General features: G+C 56.6%; 1 protein-coding gene across 1 annotated transcript in view; it reads right to left on the bottom strand.

Moving 5' to 3' along the window:
* Window positions 1-17513, bottom strand: part of OARD1 (O-acyl-ADP-ribose deacylase 1) — a 357380-nt gene that overhangs the window by 283578 nt on the left and 56289 nt on the right. The window lies entirely within an intron of this gene.

Raw genomic sequence — 17513 nt, forward strand, 5'->3', positions numbered from 1 at the left:
TCATTTCTGACCGGTAGCTGCCCCATCATGTGCTCCGCAGGGCGCTCCCAGGGGACAGCCGCTTGCGGCCGTGCCATGTCCCCGTCCCCGTGCCTGCACCCCGGTCCTGTTCCCAGCTGCAGGCACGGGGCGCAGAGGCTGCAGGGCTCCTCTGGCCTTGGGGACATGGGACAGCTCGGTGACAGCCCCAAGGTGCTCCTGCTTTGATTCTTGTGGAGGGGAAATGCGGGAGGAATCCCTGTCCTTCACTCCGGGGAACAGATCGAGGTCCTGGTGCGCCTGTCACCACCTCCCTGTCCTGCTCCTGCCGCCATGGGACAAACCCTGGCCCCACTGCAGCGCTGTCCCCTACTCCGGGACCCACGAGCTGCTCCATCTGCCCCAGGGACACGACTTCCCCAAAGGAGAGAAATAAATGACGCGTATTCTCAGCTGCAGGGCGGGGGTGGGCACAGGCTGCCCCGGGGTTGGCGGGAGGCTGTGGGAGCCGGCAGCCCTCCGAAGCCGGGTGGCCCTGCTGCCAGTGCTGCCATAGGACCACCAGCCACACCACACCGTGCCGCGCCACGCTGTGCAGGTAAGACACCGTGACCCCCCCTTGCCGAGTCTGGCTGCCCCTCGGGGGGCTCGGCTGTCCCGGCGAGGCTGCTGCCTGGGCTGAAGTTGAACGAGGAGGGAAAAATACTTAAAAATCGAGGCCAAATGGGTCAGTTGGTCACGGCGACACAGGCTGGTTTGGGATCTGGGCTGCCTGCCCTCCGGCGCTGCCGCTCAGCCGTGAAACCTATTTTTAGTGGTGAGCTAAAGGCGGTGGGAGCCCGGCGCGGTGCAAGTGCATGGAGGGGAAGAGGATGGTACGGGCAGCCTTCCTCCACCCCACGCACGGCACGGAGGACTCGGGGTGGTGGATCGGGGCTTTTAGCCCTTACCCTGGCACAGCCCCTCGGGCTGAGCCCCGGAGCAGGGGGCTGAGGGGGGGATGCACGTTGCTGCCCACCCCGGCACGGCCAGGACGGGGCCCCATCCAGCGCACAGTGGGAGCTTTTCCACAGGCTCTGGCTGAGGCTCTTCTCCAAACCTTTTGCATCCTTGGCAAGGAAGGACGGAGGCGCTGGCCTTCCCCAGCCTGGCCTCACTTGTGGTGCTAATTAGGGAGGTTGGAGCTGGCAGGGTGCTCTCCCTGCCAGCCGCAGTAACGAGCGCTGCTGGGAGTCGCTTAATGGGGAACAGATTCCCCCAGTGCAGGAGGGCGCTGCGGGCTGGCCGTGCCATGCGTGCTTGTGTCCTGGCGTGGGAAGGGGGTGGCACACCCCCCAGGCACCCAGCTTCCCCTCGCCGCCTTCCCCAGCTTTGCTCCAGCACAAAATGCCCTTTTAACGCCACTCCTGAGGGACTGTGTCCCCACGCGGCAGCTCTGTCCACCCGCCGTGGCCGGAAACGCATGGGCAAGGCAGAGCGGGGAGGTGGGGAGCAGAGCCGGGCTCTTCGCGGAGCATGATGTACTGCTGAACGTATGTGATATTCACGCCTACGAATGTACTTTAGTGATGGCTGCCTTCGAAAAATGCAAATAAAACAGCACCCGCTGGCACAGGGCTACCCAAAAGTGCAGCTCAGCCCTGTTCAGGGCTGGACATTGGAAGGGGCAAAGTCAGATTTTTTTCAGTCCCAGCCCCAAGTCTGGGGCACGTTCACTGCCCTGAGCGGTGCTAGCTGCTCTGCTCACGTCCTGGGCGCTCCTGAAAATCACAGGGACGGTTCTGGGATGTGGGAATGACAGACCAGAGCAGGGAACGATGGAGGAAAGTAACCCAAGTCCCCGGAAACGGCTCAAAAAGCAAAGTTCAAGCTGCCTTCTGGATGCAAGCTGATGCTGGCCGTCCACCTTGCAAACCACCGGGGAAGGCAAGAGTTAAACCCTCCTGCCTGGGAATTAATTAACAACAGATGTGCTCCGTTTTAACTAATTACTCTCCTGCCAGCACTTGGTTTTTATGGTTCTCTTGGAAGCCTCTCGGAGCTGGGAGCCATCACACCAGGGATGCTGGCCCCGTGGGCTGGGCTGAGCTGGGCACCCAGGGCTCGCCTGCCCTCCTCCCCTGGCCCCTCGCTTGGCGTCTCAAGTGAAGCAGTTCAATGAAATGGGCTGAAATTCATGAAATGGTCCAGTTGCCTAACTGCATTGCTCTGGTGCTGCTGGTTTTAGAGCAGCTTAGTGGCAGGGTCCCCCCACGAGTGACACACATCTGCTCCCCGGGATGGGCAGTGCGTGATCCCAGATGGTGCTGCTTGTCCGATACTCTCTGCTGGCGATTTATTACAGATAGGACATCGGGTGTATTAATGATGAGACCTTATTGTCTAATTGCCAATAGACCGCCAGGGCCGCGCGTTACCGGGGCTGCGTCTGCGCCGCCGGGCTCCCATGCTGAGCACGTCTAGAGATGCAGCCAGGGTAGATCAAGATGTACAACGCGAGGCTTGGAAACTATGCAGAAGCTGTGGGCAGGCAGGTGAGAAACCCTTCTGCTTCAGGGCTGGCTCACCCCATCGCCGTGAGGTTTCCGGGCACCCTCTTTCTCCGCGGGCGGCGGGCGGCTGGAGGATGCTGTACGGGCTGAGCCCCACGTTCGAGCAGCTTGGATGTGCCCCTGCGCCTTCGGCGGGGGACCGCTTTCAACAGCCCGAGCTATTTCTGTCCACAATCACAATCAATAAAGCGAGTGAGAGGATTTTTATTTTCCACTCCAAATACTTTCTCCATCCTGTTTCCTCCCAGTTTACACGGCGGACTGGGGTGCGCTCCAGCAAGGAGGCCCACGAAGCCGTCTCCTCCTCCTCCTCCCCACTGCTGATGCAGTCCTCCGCTCCTGCTCCTGTGCTCCTGCTCCTGCCCCAGCCCGATGCCACCCCCATGGTGCCGTCTAAGTCACTGCACCCCAAGGGACAGGTTTTGCTGGGAGAGGGGGTGAGGGAAAGGCACTGCACATGTGTGTGCGTGCACACACACACACTCTCGCTCTCACGCATACATACACAAGAAAACACGTTCAGAGCCAAAGGAGAAAAAATAAAACTAGGTCTTTGGAAGAGACAGCGGCTCATGTAATCCCAGGTTCTGCCGGGCTGCCTCCGCACAGCGCGGCGATGGGGGGACGGGCCGAGGGGAGACGACTGCAGTCTATTAAACTTCCTTTGAGAACCTGCCAGACTGACAACAGCTGGAAGGAATTAACATTTCAGGTCCACCAGCTCCTCTCCTCGCTTTCACCCTTCCCCAAAAACCAGCTTGAGGCCACAGGCTCAGCAGCATCACTTTTTCCCTCTCTTTGGCGTCCGCGAGTATCTGGTCCGAGCTGATTTCTTCTTTGATCCTGAACCTGCCAGAAGCGTGAGCATCTGCTGAATGAAAAAAATCCCAGTGCCTGTGCGCCAGTTCAGGTCCCTTTTGTCCTAGAGAGTTGGGACCAAGGTGGGGTGTCACAACGGTGCTGCAAGGTGGCTTCAAGCCATCTCGCACCCCTCAGCCTCCTGCACAAGAGACAGCACCGTCAAGGAAGGAAAAACGACCCAGGCTGCCCAGTGGTACCACTCAGGGCAGCACGGATGCTCCGTACGCAGGATGCAGGACAGGGTTTGTTGGCTGGTGAAACCCCACCGGCGGCCAGTGAGCCCGTGTTTGCTGTCGCTTTGGGGTGTCCTCAGCCCAGGGGAGCACCAGAGCTGCCCATCTCCTGCTCGTGGGGACCCTCGTCCCAGCGAGGGGGTGCTGCCAGCCCGGCACCCCGGCCCCTTCGCTCCATGCGGCGGGAGCTTGGCAGGAGCCAGGTTGGGGGGGGGAGCGGGGCGGGACGGCTCCGTGCTGCTGTCGCCAGCAGAGATTACACAGAAAGTTATCGTGTCTCAAGGGAAGAGGGGGGTGCAGAAGCTGTCTGAGCTCGGCGATAGCTGAAGCAGTGCAGAATTGGCAAACGCCGGCGGGTTTCGCTGCCAAACGGCAATCTGCCTGAAAGCGCCGGCTCCTCCAGCCAGCCTTGGAGGCTGGGACCCAAGCGGAGACCATATATCCCCACGTTCTGCCTTGCTACCAAGTTGGAGAAGGAAAATGCAGAAACGCTTGTGTTAACCCTCTCCTGGGTGCCTGGGGAGGAGCGGAGCAGCTTTGCCCCCAAAGAAACACCGAGACCCCGAGGGACACAACAAGGGACAAAGCCAGGATGGACAGGACAGCCGGACCCGTGGCCGCTGGGGTCATATGCACGGATATACTCCCAGGCTCATATATCCAGGGACCACCGCTCGATTTAATGCAACCGCTTCAGCCTCCTGCCCAAAGCCAGAGGAACAAGGTTGAAGCCCCACTGTAGGAGAGCTGGACAGACACATGGACCCTGTCTCACCCCGGTGGGTTTTGTCCCTTGCCCGAGCGCATCCTGGAGCTCAGCATCGCCACGGGCTCCAGCCGAAGGGGGCTGTGCCTCCCGCGCAGCGCCGGGGCTCAGGGCAGAGCCGGCGGCTGGAAGGAGCAGGTCCATGGGGTTGTGTGGGGGGCAGATGACTTCTCCAGCATCGGAGAGGTCAGGAAAACAAATGGGAGAAACAACCACTTCAGAGGGGCTGGTGTGGGCTCGGTGTGTGGTCTGGTCGCCCAGGGATGGCACGGCAGCCCCGACTCGGGCACGCCTGGGCTGGGGCATGGGACGGCCAGATCCTGGCCCAGCAGCTCTGTCCTCTCATGCATCACCATCACCAGTGCTAATTACAGCTACTGGGCTCCTACCTACGAGCCCCACAGCGGGTGCCGGCTCCCGTGGGCGCGCAGAGCAGTGGCCTGAACCAGGAAAAGTCACTAATAAAACTGAGTGACTTCATTTTTTGTTTTAATAACATTTTTCATGCCTTCAACGCTTTAACATACACCTTATTTCATCTACAGAGCTGGGAGGAACCCCATCAGCTCCGGCATCTCCTTTTTTCCCGCTCGCAAAAACTGCAGCGGTTGCATGAGTGGCTTTCGAGTGTCACCTCCTCCCCCTCGGCCGTGCGATGCCGAGGGCTGGTGCTCGATGCCGAGGGCTGCTGTGTGATGCGGAGGGCCGGTGCTCGATGCCGAGGCCCCGGGCGGCCCCGCCGGCAGAGGGATACCTGCCTTGCAGAGCAAGCAGAGACTTTTCCGCGCGGCTCATCAGGAAGAGGTGCCTCATAAACCCAAATAGTGATTTCCTGCTGCAGTCGGTGGGAGTTGTTTTCTTTAAAAACGCAGCTGAAACCGGAGAGGAGATGGAGTTAGCTTAAATATCTGGGAGCTGGGGAGTTTGCTGTGTGTGAGACAGCGCCAGCAGCCAACACACACACACACACACACACACACACACACGTGTGCGCATGCACCCGCCAGGGATGCCAACATTTGAAAGCCATTAACAGGAGTATTTTGGGCGGAAAATTCGGCCCTACCTTTAACCCCACACAGACTCGCACTGAACGGCCCCGGTGAGTTATAGAGTGAAAAAAGTGGCACCATTTTTCTTTTAAGACCAGAGCACTGGTCCCTGCTAAGTAGGGAAAGTTGGCACACGTTGCGCACACGTGCGTGACAGAACGAACAGACACTCACCTCCCACGCATTAATTCACTCCTATTTACATGCCGGGCCTCATAGGGGCTCCTGCTCATGCCCACCCCGCTTCCCCCGCGCGCACAGATGCCGTGGTGGCACGTGGAGGTGACCGGAGCACTCCCGTTTCCTCTGTATATATGTGTGTGTATGTGTGAGACAGACCCTACTGTGTGCTATATAGTCTGACTGTCTATACACGCACACACACACATATATCCGTGCATATATATATAGACACGCATATCTACATATATACATACACACGTACATATTTTTATGCGTTCATTCGTTTGTATATATATACACTTTTCTGTACCAGCCCCGGTGGGATTATCTGCATTATCTCGTTGTTGCAGGCTCCGTCCCGAAAGCGAGCTCTGGGTTCCATTCGCCGGTGGGTGGGTTTCCCCTCGACGCCGGGATGCCCCGCGCTGGGGTTGGGTTTCCCGTGGAAAGCTGAACCTCTCTCCCGACTGCCAGCGCTCAGCAGCCCCCTCGGCAATCCGGGAGCCATCCCCTGCGCTGCCATTTGGTGTTAATTATTTGCTGGCGCTGCTGATGCTGGAGGGCTGCTGGTGGCTCCCAGCAGGTCCCAGCTCCGTTTCCACCCAAGCCCCATTGATTTCCAGGCTCGTTACCGCCTGAGCCTGTTCCACAGCGATGCGCAATGAAGGATTTTTTTATTTAAGGCTCTAAGGGCGCTGAGTCCTCAGCATTGCTGGGTGTCTGTGCCTCGGTGCCTCTGCTTTTGACAGCCCTGCTGCAAAGGGGAGATACGCGTCTGGCGTGTCTGGTTTGGTTATTTCGCTCAGGATTTTGGCAGCACGGAGGGAACTCTCGTCGCATACGCCGTGCTGGGGACCCGGAGGCTCAGCCGTGCTGGCGATTACCCGGCTAACCTCACGCCTCGCGTGCGCCGCCTTCCAGCCACCTTCTCTCTCCTTGCAACAAAGCGAATCCCGGGGGCTATCGCAGCCTTTCTGGTTGGGCTCAGCCTCCTCCCGGCGCCTCCCGCCCGAGCCGGGGAGCTGCTCTCCCCTCACCGCACGTCAGGCGGCCAGCGAAGCCGCAGAAATGGCTTCCAGATGTTTCAAGCAACCGGCTCCCTCCTGCAGCCCGCAGGAGCTGGGGCACACGAGCCCTGGGCACGTTGCCCCGGGTCCCTCCTGAGCCCGAAAGCAGAGGCTGCCCGTTACATCCAGCTCGGCCGCTCTCGGCAATGGCAGTTTGGCTTTTGGGAGAGCCCGGCAGCTGCTGGAGCACAGCCCTTTTCCCGTTCACACCAGAACCTTTCGACGCCAGATTGCCCAAGGTGTGAAGTTCTTCGGACGCTCCCACCTGGCTAATCCGAAATTGCAGATTTAAGGCAATTTTATTGGCATGATGCTGCCCTCTAGTGAAGGGATGACCAGCCATCCCAGTCTCCCCGCCACGCTTGCACTGGGCCCGGTTGCCCGATGGACAGTGGTCAGCCCTCGAACTTCTGGGTTGTTCCTCGAGTGGAATATCGGGACAGGAGCATCCCATTTTTATTGCAGAAGCGCTCAGCATCTGCAGCGCTTAGTGACATCCAAAGACACCCCGTTGCATCAGCAAAGATTTTATACAAGTTGGGCTGAAGCAGTTTCTAGTCTAAAAGCACCAAACCAAAAAAGAAACTGTTGTAAGAGAGATTAAAAGAGATGTCAGAGGCTGCGCTGGCAGCAAAGGTGCTGGTTGGCTCGGGGGGGATCTGCCCTGTCTCAGCTGCAGCAGTGACACCCCACAAAACTGGGGGGGGGGGGGGGGGTCTCCAGGGCTGCTTTGCCGTAAGGTGGGTTTGCTGGGGGGTGGGGGCTCTGCAGGGGGGGGGGGGGGGGTGCTGGGGACCAGCCAGGTGCTCAGCGTTAGCAGCGGGTGATGGGGATGGAAGAAGCAATCTCGCAGCAGCAAATCACCTGCTAAGGGGCGGTGATGGGGACCCACCTGTACAGAGGATGGGGTATAAAAGGCTCTTGGCAAGGGGGGAGCTCCTTTTGTTGGGGCTCCCTTTGCTGGGATTGGTGGGACAGGCTCTGCGGTGAGCAGCCAAGGTAAGCGTGTGCTCTGCTGCCCCCAGTAAAAAGCAGGGGAGGGCAGTTGGGGTAAGCTCAGGCTGGCGATGGGGAGGTGGAGAAGCTGATTTCCTCCATGCACCGGATCACCCTCCTCTTTTGTGGGGTTGCAGGGGCTGTGCTGAAGAGGCAGTTGGCTTCTGTGATTTTGGGTTGAACGCCTCTGTTTCCGCCTTTAGCTCTCTGCCCTAAAGTCCTGACGCTTTCTTTCTGTGCTGAGCAGCTTTCCCTTCCCACCTGGGTTTCGCTCTTCTCCCAGTCCTGGGGTTCCCCTGTAGTATTTGAGATAAAACAAACCGCTTTCTGGCGGTTGTGTTGGAGCTCGGTGACCTGGAGGCAGGTTCCTGTGGTGGCTGTTGTCTCTGCTCTTCCCTGAAAACTTGTAGCCTCTGGAAAGGCCAGAGGGTCCCTGAGTGCCTCTCACAGCTCTGCCCAGGGGCTGTTTTCTCAGCTACCTTGATCCCAGGGTTGCTTCCAAGGCAATAGATATTTGGGGCTCCACTCCCCTGTCTGGTGTGGAAGACCACATCAGCTCCCCATGAACCCCCAGCTCAGCATCCTCCATCCACGGGTCTCATGCCGAAGGGCTGAGCAGTCCCACGGTCACTGTGCTGCTGCTGCCCATAGCTGCGTTTCAGAGGATTCATTTTTACGCTGCATTTTACAATCCTGCAGTCAGGATAGCCCGGTGCACGCTACAGCCACCTTCATTCCCATTTACCGGGGTGCAGAGCGAGGTTGGCCTTGTGGGTACCGTACCTGATGGTAGAGAGGAGGGTTAGCTCTTGTTTCACATCGCTTGGGTGCCAAGTAGGAATGAAAATCCTCCTCCCCTTTCTCTGCAGCCTGTTCGGATTGCAAATATCAGTGCTGGCATCCTGGTCCCCCACCTCTCTGACACCCCAACTCCTGGGCTCCTGGCTGTGCAGGGATGGCACCGGCGCCGGGAGGAGACCCCTCTCCGCATCCCCATCCCGCAGCCAGTGTGCGGGATTGGCCTTTGCTTCCTCACGGTGGTCCCTGCAGCCTCCTCACTGAGGGCAAACACTTGCCCATGGGGGAGAGGAAGCAAGCGAGGGAGGACAGCATTTAAAACTTGGGTGGTATTCCTTGGAGCAGTTGTGGCCACAGCATTTAAATAGCCCCTTGATTATTGTTCTGCTTAAAAAGCCCAGGCTGGCTGGTGGGGCGCATCCTGGCTCGGTCCCCCAGTGACACATCTGGGGTCAACGGGCCTCTGTACTCGTCCATAAGCCCCCCTGGACTCATCCTCCCAGGATGGGTATTGACACCCTTCCCTAAGAGAGAGGACCACAACCACCCCTCTGTCCTCCTGATGGCACTGACACTTAATACAACTGCTCTAAACACCCGTAGATGCCTTATGGAAATAGCTGTGGCCTCGGTAGGGACTTGCTGGGCGTGAAGCGGAGCGTGGTGCGAGCTGTGATCGTCCCTTTGGGTCACTCTGCCCGGTGTTTGCTGAGCCCGCGTAACACAGCCGCACAGTAACGTCCCATAAAGTTTGCGCTGTTCCAGGTTGTGGTTTACGTCCCCTCAGTTTTATGTTTACATTGAGTTATTTTCAATAAAGGTTTTTTATTGTCTGAACCATTTCATGTTCAATAAAGGCTGTTATTGACGATGGTTCAATGTAGCATCATAAAAATTGCACATGGCAGAAACATAATGAAATGCCCTTTCACGATAGTATTGCACAAAGTACCAAAAAAAAAAAAATACCACCCCCATGATAAATTCTCACTTAATAAAAACCCCTTGCACAGATGGAGGGAACTCTCACAGAGCATGTAATATTTCACCACTTTTTCTCCTAGGAGCAGGGTATCCCGTGCCCGTGGCAGCTGGCTGGGTGCAGGCACAACCTCCTTGGGGGGGTCTCCTCCCAGCCTGACACAGGTGATGGAGAAGCCAAATTGGGGGGGGGGGGGGTTTGTCCTACTTTTTTTCCCATGTAGATGGTTTTGACTGAGGCACAGACCAGGTCTTCTAACTGTCCTCCTGCACGGCTTTTAGACAGCACGAGGCGGCCTCCTCTGATGGCCATCGCTGACCCACGCAAAAGGGGGAAAAGGCAACCGCACGGTGCGGAAAGCTGCTCTGCAGGAGAACCAACGCCCCCCGCGGAGCCTTCGCGCTCCCCTTTCTCGGGGGGTAGTGCAGAGCGCTCCCCAGTACCTGCAGGCGACACCAAGCGATGCTTCGCAGCAGCAGTTCCATCCCCCTGTGTTTGACCCGCAGCAGCTAATGATGAGGTTTTGGGGAGGAAAAGGGTGTCTGCAGCCTCCTCGGCAGGCTCGGTGGTGGCATGGATGTGGTCCTGTGCTGGAGGTAAGGGCAGGCTCCCTGGGGTCAGTATTGCTGGGCTCTGGGTGGAGCAGACGTAGATACCCACAGTAGTTTGGAGAGCAGAGAATTGGCCCCTGAAACTGGAAAAGAAACAGAAACCTGTCACCGTGACACACTGCGCGCTTGTCCAGCTCGGTGGCACCGGGGTGAAGGCTTGGTGGTGGCAGCAAGAGCGTCTTGAAGGGAGGTGGGAGCTGCCAGCCTTGGTGAGCATCTCCTGCTCCCGAATCCTCATCTGCTCTTAACTGCTTCAGAGGGCACAGCAAAGGCAACCGGGCTCGTCTGCTTCCCTGCCCACAGCGCTGCCAGCCCGGCCCTGAGCAGAGACCCACGCAAACATGAAGTTATTCATCCTTCCCAAACCTCTCCCTTTGCCCTACCTGCTCTAGGGATATCCCCATATCCACAAACCCAATCCCAAAATAAATGTTCTGATGGGAGGGAAACCTGTGTGCACCCGGGGTTACAGAGGGACTTCTGCAATGCAGCTGTTCTGCAGCTGTCCCACCTGGAGAGGGTTTTTTTTTTAAGTTCCCTGGCCATCTAGTGCCAGCCTTGCTGGGGGACAGGACAGAGGACACGGGTGGCTGACCTTAGGGTGGCATGTAGGCGAGTGTCCTGCCATGCCCAGGTGGGCAGGGAACAGACAAACCCTTCAGCAACCCCAGAAACCAGATGATTTCTAAGCCGTGACAGGGAAAATAGGCAATCACTGCACTTGCTCTGCTCTTTGGCAAATCCCTTCTGCTTTTGGCCCGGATGAGCCGAGAGGCGCTCGGGCTGGCGCTGGCCGAGGGTGGCAGGTTTGCAGAGCTGAGCCGGCACCTTCTGTCCGCGCACATATTCCAGAAATCCCGAGGTTCTAGGGAAAGGGGGTGAATAACTACAAGTTGGCTGTTCGTTGGTACCAGCCTCGAGCACTTCTCGCTGCGGAAGAGTGTGGAGTAATGAATAAAAGTCATAAGATGGGGGGGGAATAAAAAGCTATCAGGTTCTTCTTTTGCCTGTATTCCCAAGTATAAAAGAAAAAACCCTGTCCCTTTGTCCCCTCACTTGCCCTCTACAGATGCACATGCAAAATCTAATTAAAATTTAGCAGAAGAGAAAAAAAAAAATGACACAGGGTTTTTAGCTTTAAAAAAAGAGAGAGAGAAAGAAAGAAGATCCTTAACAAAGGCCATAATATTAACAGGGCTGATTCGTCAGCCGCTACCTGATAATATAGAGTTGAGCGAGCTTTATTAACGTTGGAAGCCTTGGCTCTTTGTTAATTACGGGCTTTGCTAATGATTTGGAATATTGGCCGGTTCTGGGGGATGTTGATGAATAGAGACCTCGCCAAGATTTATTCCTAATTATCTCATTTGTCTCCCTCCATTACTTTTTATGGCTGAAATTTATGGAGCTATTACCAGGGACCTCGCCACGGCTCTGAGATGATTTGGGAGAAGAGAGATGTTTAATAATAATAACAATAATAATAATAATAAAAAGCTAGATTAATAGGAAACCGATTACGCAGTGGCTGGCGGCGGGGGCCGTTCCTGGGTGACCCCCGGTCCTGGAGGCACATGGTCCCCAATGCTCCCTTCGAGCCCCTGTGTCCCCAGGAGGGAGCCGTGTCCTTGCTCAGCAGTCGAGGGACATCTGGAGATGCTGAAAGAGCCGTTGGGAAATTCCTCCCGGCACCTGTAAGAGTTGGGAAACTCCTTTTGGCGGAGATGGCAGAAATCCAGCAGGTTTTTCATGCGTGGCTTCTCCCCGCAGCCGTCCCCATCCCAGTCTCCTCCCTCCCCTCCGGACGATGCTCCTGAGCCGCTGCGGCCGCAGCGGGATGCTCCAGCTCCTCGTGCAACCCAAGAACTGAAGTTAGTGACAGCGCCGAAACCCCAAAAGCACCCCGGTTTCGTTCATCTAATACCCCGGTGTTTCCATTTCCCCGCTCATCCCACCAAAACAGCTCAATGCTCAATATCTGGTACCTCGGGCCGTTCATAAAGGGGTTTTGCCGTGTCCCCGTGAGGGCTGGTGGTGGCCGTGGCCACAAGAAGTCACGTCTGCCACCCCACCGCGGGCTGTTCCAGTAAAGCCGAGGGGCTTCCCAGCAAACCGACGTTTTCCTCCCACCCCATCCCAGGGCCGGGACCGATGCCAAGCCCACCACCCTTTAATTATCATGCAAAGCAATTATTTTTCTCAGCTGCGCTGGGGACTAATTCTTGCCCAAAGTCTCCCAGTAAACATTTTCCCAGTACTATCGAATTTGCCACACAAAGGAGAGCTGGGGCTGCAGCTTATCTCCATGGAGTATTATTCCCCTATCTTCCAGCATGTAAACCTACTCTCGTCCCGATAAGAGGCCTCACACAAAAGATCAAAGGCAGCAAGTCTCTTACGGAGAGGAGGGTTTTCTTCTTCTTTTTTTTTTTTTTCTTTTTCTTTTTTTAGTGTTATTATAAATTTGCAGAGCCAGAAGAAGCTGCATTCCCGCCCAGTACCGCAGATTAAAATAATTACCCGCAGCTGGTTTCATTAGCCAAGAGGAAAAAAGTATTAGCGTTAGCAATCCGGGGAACCCCAAATTACAGCATCCCTTTACTGCATGGACATCTCCTGCATCGGGGCTGGGGACAGGAGTGTCCCTGCAGCCCAGGCATGAGACGAGCATGAGCACAGCCACCACACCCCCTGGATTTTGGGAGAAGAGGGAGATTTTCCCATTGAGAAATTGTATCCAAGCGGGATTTTCTAGATTTATTGGGGATTTTGGGCTGTCCACGAGGTCCCTGGGGGCTCCAGGTACGTGTCCCTGTCACAGGTATCGGTTGCTGTGGGGACATCGGTGGTTTGCTTGGATCGCTGGACCCCCCCGGCCACTTACCCCCCTGCAGAGTGAGGGGTGCTCCTGCTGCAACTCCAACAATGGTCAACATGAGTCACATCAAACAGCTTCTGTGAAAAATAAAAGAGGAAAAACCACTGCAATTATTGAAACAAAATACATCAGTGCTTTTTTGTTTCAGGTTTTTTTTTGTTGTTGTTTTTGTTTTTTTTTTTTAAGTACTGTGGTTTTCCTCCATGCATTGAAAGGGGAGGGGATGGAAAGCTCGCCCTGCTTTTTGATAGCCAACATAACCGGCACAAAAATGCTTTGGCTGGGGTTAAACAAAGCGTTCTGGTGGACCCACAGCGCTCTACCCCAAAGCCCAGGTTTTGTTCCCCACCCCCCTCCTCATTTTGGCTGCCAAAGCAAAAAACAGACGTGCCAGCATGCGTCACCGCTGCCCCGTGGCACGTCCCTGCCAGCCCCAGCGTGTCCCCCACGACTCACGGATGCTCTCAGCCCCTTTACGCTCTCTGGGTGCTGCAAAAGGGACTTTACACCCATTTTCCCCCCCCTTTCTTTTGCACTTAGATGAAGGTTGGTGCAAATGCAAACTGGGGATGCCTGGAAGCTGAGGGAGCTCTTTCCTCCTCTGAGTCGGAGGAAGATGGAGAGCGATGCCCATGGCTATTTTGGGTTAGAAATACCGGGGCGGTGCTCACAGAGGACAGTGGTGGCAAATGATGGTCTGGAACACGGGGCATCCAACCCTCCTGTGCCAGAAGCTCTACTTAAACCCATGCCCCCAGCACCCCAGGGACCCCAACAAGCCCCCAGGGACCAAGACGATGCTCAGACCCCCTCTGTCCCCATTTTGTCCTCCAGAGCCGGGCTCTGCCCACGGCGATGCCGGCTGGCACCCGCTGAGGATCGGGCTCCAAGCGCAGGAGCAAGAGCACCCCCTTCCCACCCGAACCGCAGCCCGTCAACACAGATGGCAAAATCTAAATGTTATGATAAGGTATTTCTCCCAAATTTCCATCTTAATAGAATTACGAGCCTGTAATTACCCTACAAGCCTGAAAACCTGCCGGAATCCCAATTAGGAATCTGAGGACATAATTGGCCCCTAATTAGAAAGATTTGTCAAATGCGAACAATTTTCTCACCTCTTCATTTTTTTTTCCCTTTTCTTTTCCTCCTCTTTTCCCCCTGGTTAAAATATGGATATTTTCTTTTCCCCTCCGCCTCTTTCCCCATAAACAGGGGGCTGCAATCTCCCAGCTGCACCGGGCTCTGCATCCCACTCCTTCGGGCTCTTGGGAAAGACAAACTCCGCAGCAGCTGTTAAGTCATTTTTTATATTTCCCGGAAAACTACACTATTAAAAAAATAATAATTAAAAAAAAATTAAAGACAAAAAGATAGAGGGCGAGACCTGCAAAACTGCAGCATCGGGGTTTTGACTTTGCTCCCGCTGGAAGGGTGGGCAGCGGTGGGCTGGCCAGGGTGGCTGGAGCAGCTTTTGGGGCTGGGAGATGCAGAGAAGGGAGCGGATGCTGGGCACAGTGTGCCATGGTACAGGGTATCACCCCATGGCCGCGCTCCTCAGTGGGATCGGCGGTTTTGGGGGAGCAGGCGTTGGAGCTGGGCTGGTGCACGGTGGGGTGCAGGGGCTGGGATGCAGCAGCCCTGGTCCCGCCTGGCAGCGGCACAGCCAGATCCAGAGCAATTCCTCTACCAAAATCAGGTATTGAATTTCAACACGGTGCCAAGCTAACACTGGCATGGAGCCCCACTGACCTGCCAGCCCTGAGCCCTGCGGTGCCCATCGCACACGCAGACAGCCGAGGAATGAAAATGCACCTCCGGAGCAAAGCCACAGCGGTTCCCAGGAGCACCCGGCCAGGTCACTGCGTGCAGCCACCCCGGCGTGCCCGTTTCGGGGAGGATGGGCCCTCACCCCTGCAACGCAAGCGGCCAAGTGAAACCCCGAGAGGGGCTTTGGGCTGAGAAGGACCCATTTCAGGGAAAGCTTTGCTGCCCCAGGGATGAGATGCTCCCATTGCCTGCTGCCTGGCAGGAGGGCTGGAGCAAGGCAAGAAAAACAGAAAAAAACCAAAGAAATAAAGGGAGCAAGCGGACAGACTCACCAGAAGGGAAAACCAACCACCTCTCGGGGAATGTTAAGCACATGGCCATGGGGCAGGGGGTCATGCAACCCAGCACAGCACAAAGGGTCTGCATCACCCATCCTGTGGGACCCCACGGCAGAGGGACAGCGCACCAGGGGCCGGGAGGGCCTGGAGACATGGGGGGACAATGGACCGAGCTGGCGGAACGGGACTGTTGGCACAGAGGGTGGCAGCACCTTCAGCAGCTGCCACAGCAGCTTGTCCTGGATGGAGCTGGTGTGGGGCTTCACATCTCCAGGAGGAGGGTTGTGCTGCATCACAAACGCACCATCATTAACAGACCCCAACGAGCGTTCTCCACTCACACCCACAGCACCTCTCACCCCCAGGGGTGTGCCTGCACCCCGTCCCCGTCCCCGTCCCCGTCCCCATCCCCATCCCCCTGCCCAACCCCCAGCTGGAGCCACCCACCATCCCAGTGCCCTGTGCTGGGAGTGCAGCTCTCCCCCCCGGGGCCAAGTTTCACAGCCTTCTCTTCCCCCCCCCTTCCTCTTCCTTTTCCTCCTCCTCTTCCTCTTCTTCTTCCTCCTCCTCCCACCAGAGGCTCTTTAGTTAAAAGCGACAACAGGAGGGGAGGGATGGGGGGGATAGGGGGAAGCCTGGTTTTCCTAATTAACAATTAGCACAGAGTGTGCTGCTAATTATGTGGTTCCATGTAATTAAGAAGCTAATTAGTGCAGTGTCAATTAAGATTTAATTAGTACCCTTGTCAAAAATACTTGAAAGCACAGTTTATATGCAAGTACTTCAATATTTCAATGGTCATGATCTCCCCGACGCGGGGAGCGCCTGCACGCCAGCCCTCGTCGGAGCCCGCTGACAGCCCTCCCGAGTTTATTGATATTGTCCTTTAAAGCGCTGCCGCGTGTATCGCTGTAACAGACGCTTGTATTGATTCTGCAGCCAGCCGGCGCTGGCGACGTGGCAGAGCTTTGCTTCCCACCGGGACGGCGCTCCCGTCAGCCACCGGCATCCCCGGGGCTGCGCCGGGTGGGTGCGAAGCCTCCCTTGCCCAGGCTACCCATCACGGAGCCGGCAACACCGGCACCTACGGGACCCCAGTGCCGGGAACACAGGGCCACCGGGGCTTTCTTGAGCATCAGCCACCACTGAGCAGCTCTGGACAGCCCCACATTGCCCAAGCCCGCACGCATGCAGCTTGCTCGCCTCCAAGGAGCTCCCAGGCTTTTAAAAGCAAGCATGCGACACCCACAGCGGTAGTATTTTGTGCACCCAAATGCTTTTATTCTCATAATCATCCCTGCTATCTCCAAAGATGACAATGACTTGCCTGTGGGCATGTCAGTGCCCAGAGCTAAACCTACGTCCTTCCGGTCTGGAAAACAGTGGAACAGTTGGACCACACCACACATCCCCAAAGGGGCACCTCGGGCCAGTGCTGGCCATGCTCCTCAACGGACCTGTGCCCAAAGCCACCGCTTCACCAAGCTCCAGACCCTCCTGCCACAAAGGTGGGACAGCAAAGGGTCCCAAAAAGCCCCGAGGAGCCGAAGGTGGTGGCTGGTGATGGCAGAGCAAGAAGGAGACGTGAAGGAAAGGTGGGGAGAGCCAGGGTGAAAAATTCCCACCCCAACACCCGCATCAGCAGCACCTCTACAGGTTTTTCTCTGCACTGGGCTCCGTCTGGGCTCAGCCCTGGAAAGGGGTCCCACGGCTGCCCACGGTGCTCCTGGCTTGGGATCGCCCAGGACCTTCTCACATCAGGAAAGGTGCGGGCTGAGGCAGGAGCAGGAAAGGAAGAAATATGTTGAGGGCTCTCAAGGCTTCAAGAGACACATAAACAAAAATCCACCTACACAAACAAACCAAGGAAACTCTCCGCAGTTTGTAAATCATCCTCTGCAAGCGGCTCAAAGGCTCCCAAGCCCAGAGACGTAAGGAAAAGAGCCAACCGCTCGCTATTTTTCAACTTGAAGGCGCAGGGCTGCTCGCAGGGCGTGAGCTCGGATGTGCCATGACAGCGGCTGGGAGGGAAAACGGCTTCCCAAACTCCCCGCCGGCTTCCACCCACCCCTGGGAGCCGTCCCGGGCCGGGCACAGGAACTGCTCTCTGTCACGTTCTCCTCCAGCAAAGCCCTGCCCTCGCCCCGGGGAATTTTCCCACGTGTAAATCCACACCCACACCCCTCCGGGCTTGCAAACTCCTCCAAAACCAGAAAATTAAAGCTGGCCTCACTCAGGAAGCTGTTTGCCACATGGTTTGGGTCTCACCTATTTATTTAATGCACTGCGGCAACATGTACTCGCCTCGGTGGGGGACCAGGTTGCTGCACCGAGTACTAACCAGTGCCGGAGAGCATCCGAGCAGGAGCCCTCTCCCGCAGCACAGCCAACAGCCCCATCAGCCACACAGACGGGGAATCACAGAATGGTTTAGGTTGGAAGGGACC

Source organism: Vanellus vanellus, assembly GCF_965231255.1.
Source record: "Vanellus vanellus genome assembly, chromosome: 23".
NCBI classification, from domain to species: domain Eukaryota; kingdom Metazoa; phylum Chordata; class Aves; order Charadriiformes; family Charadriidae; genus Vanellus; species Vanellus vanellus.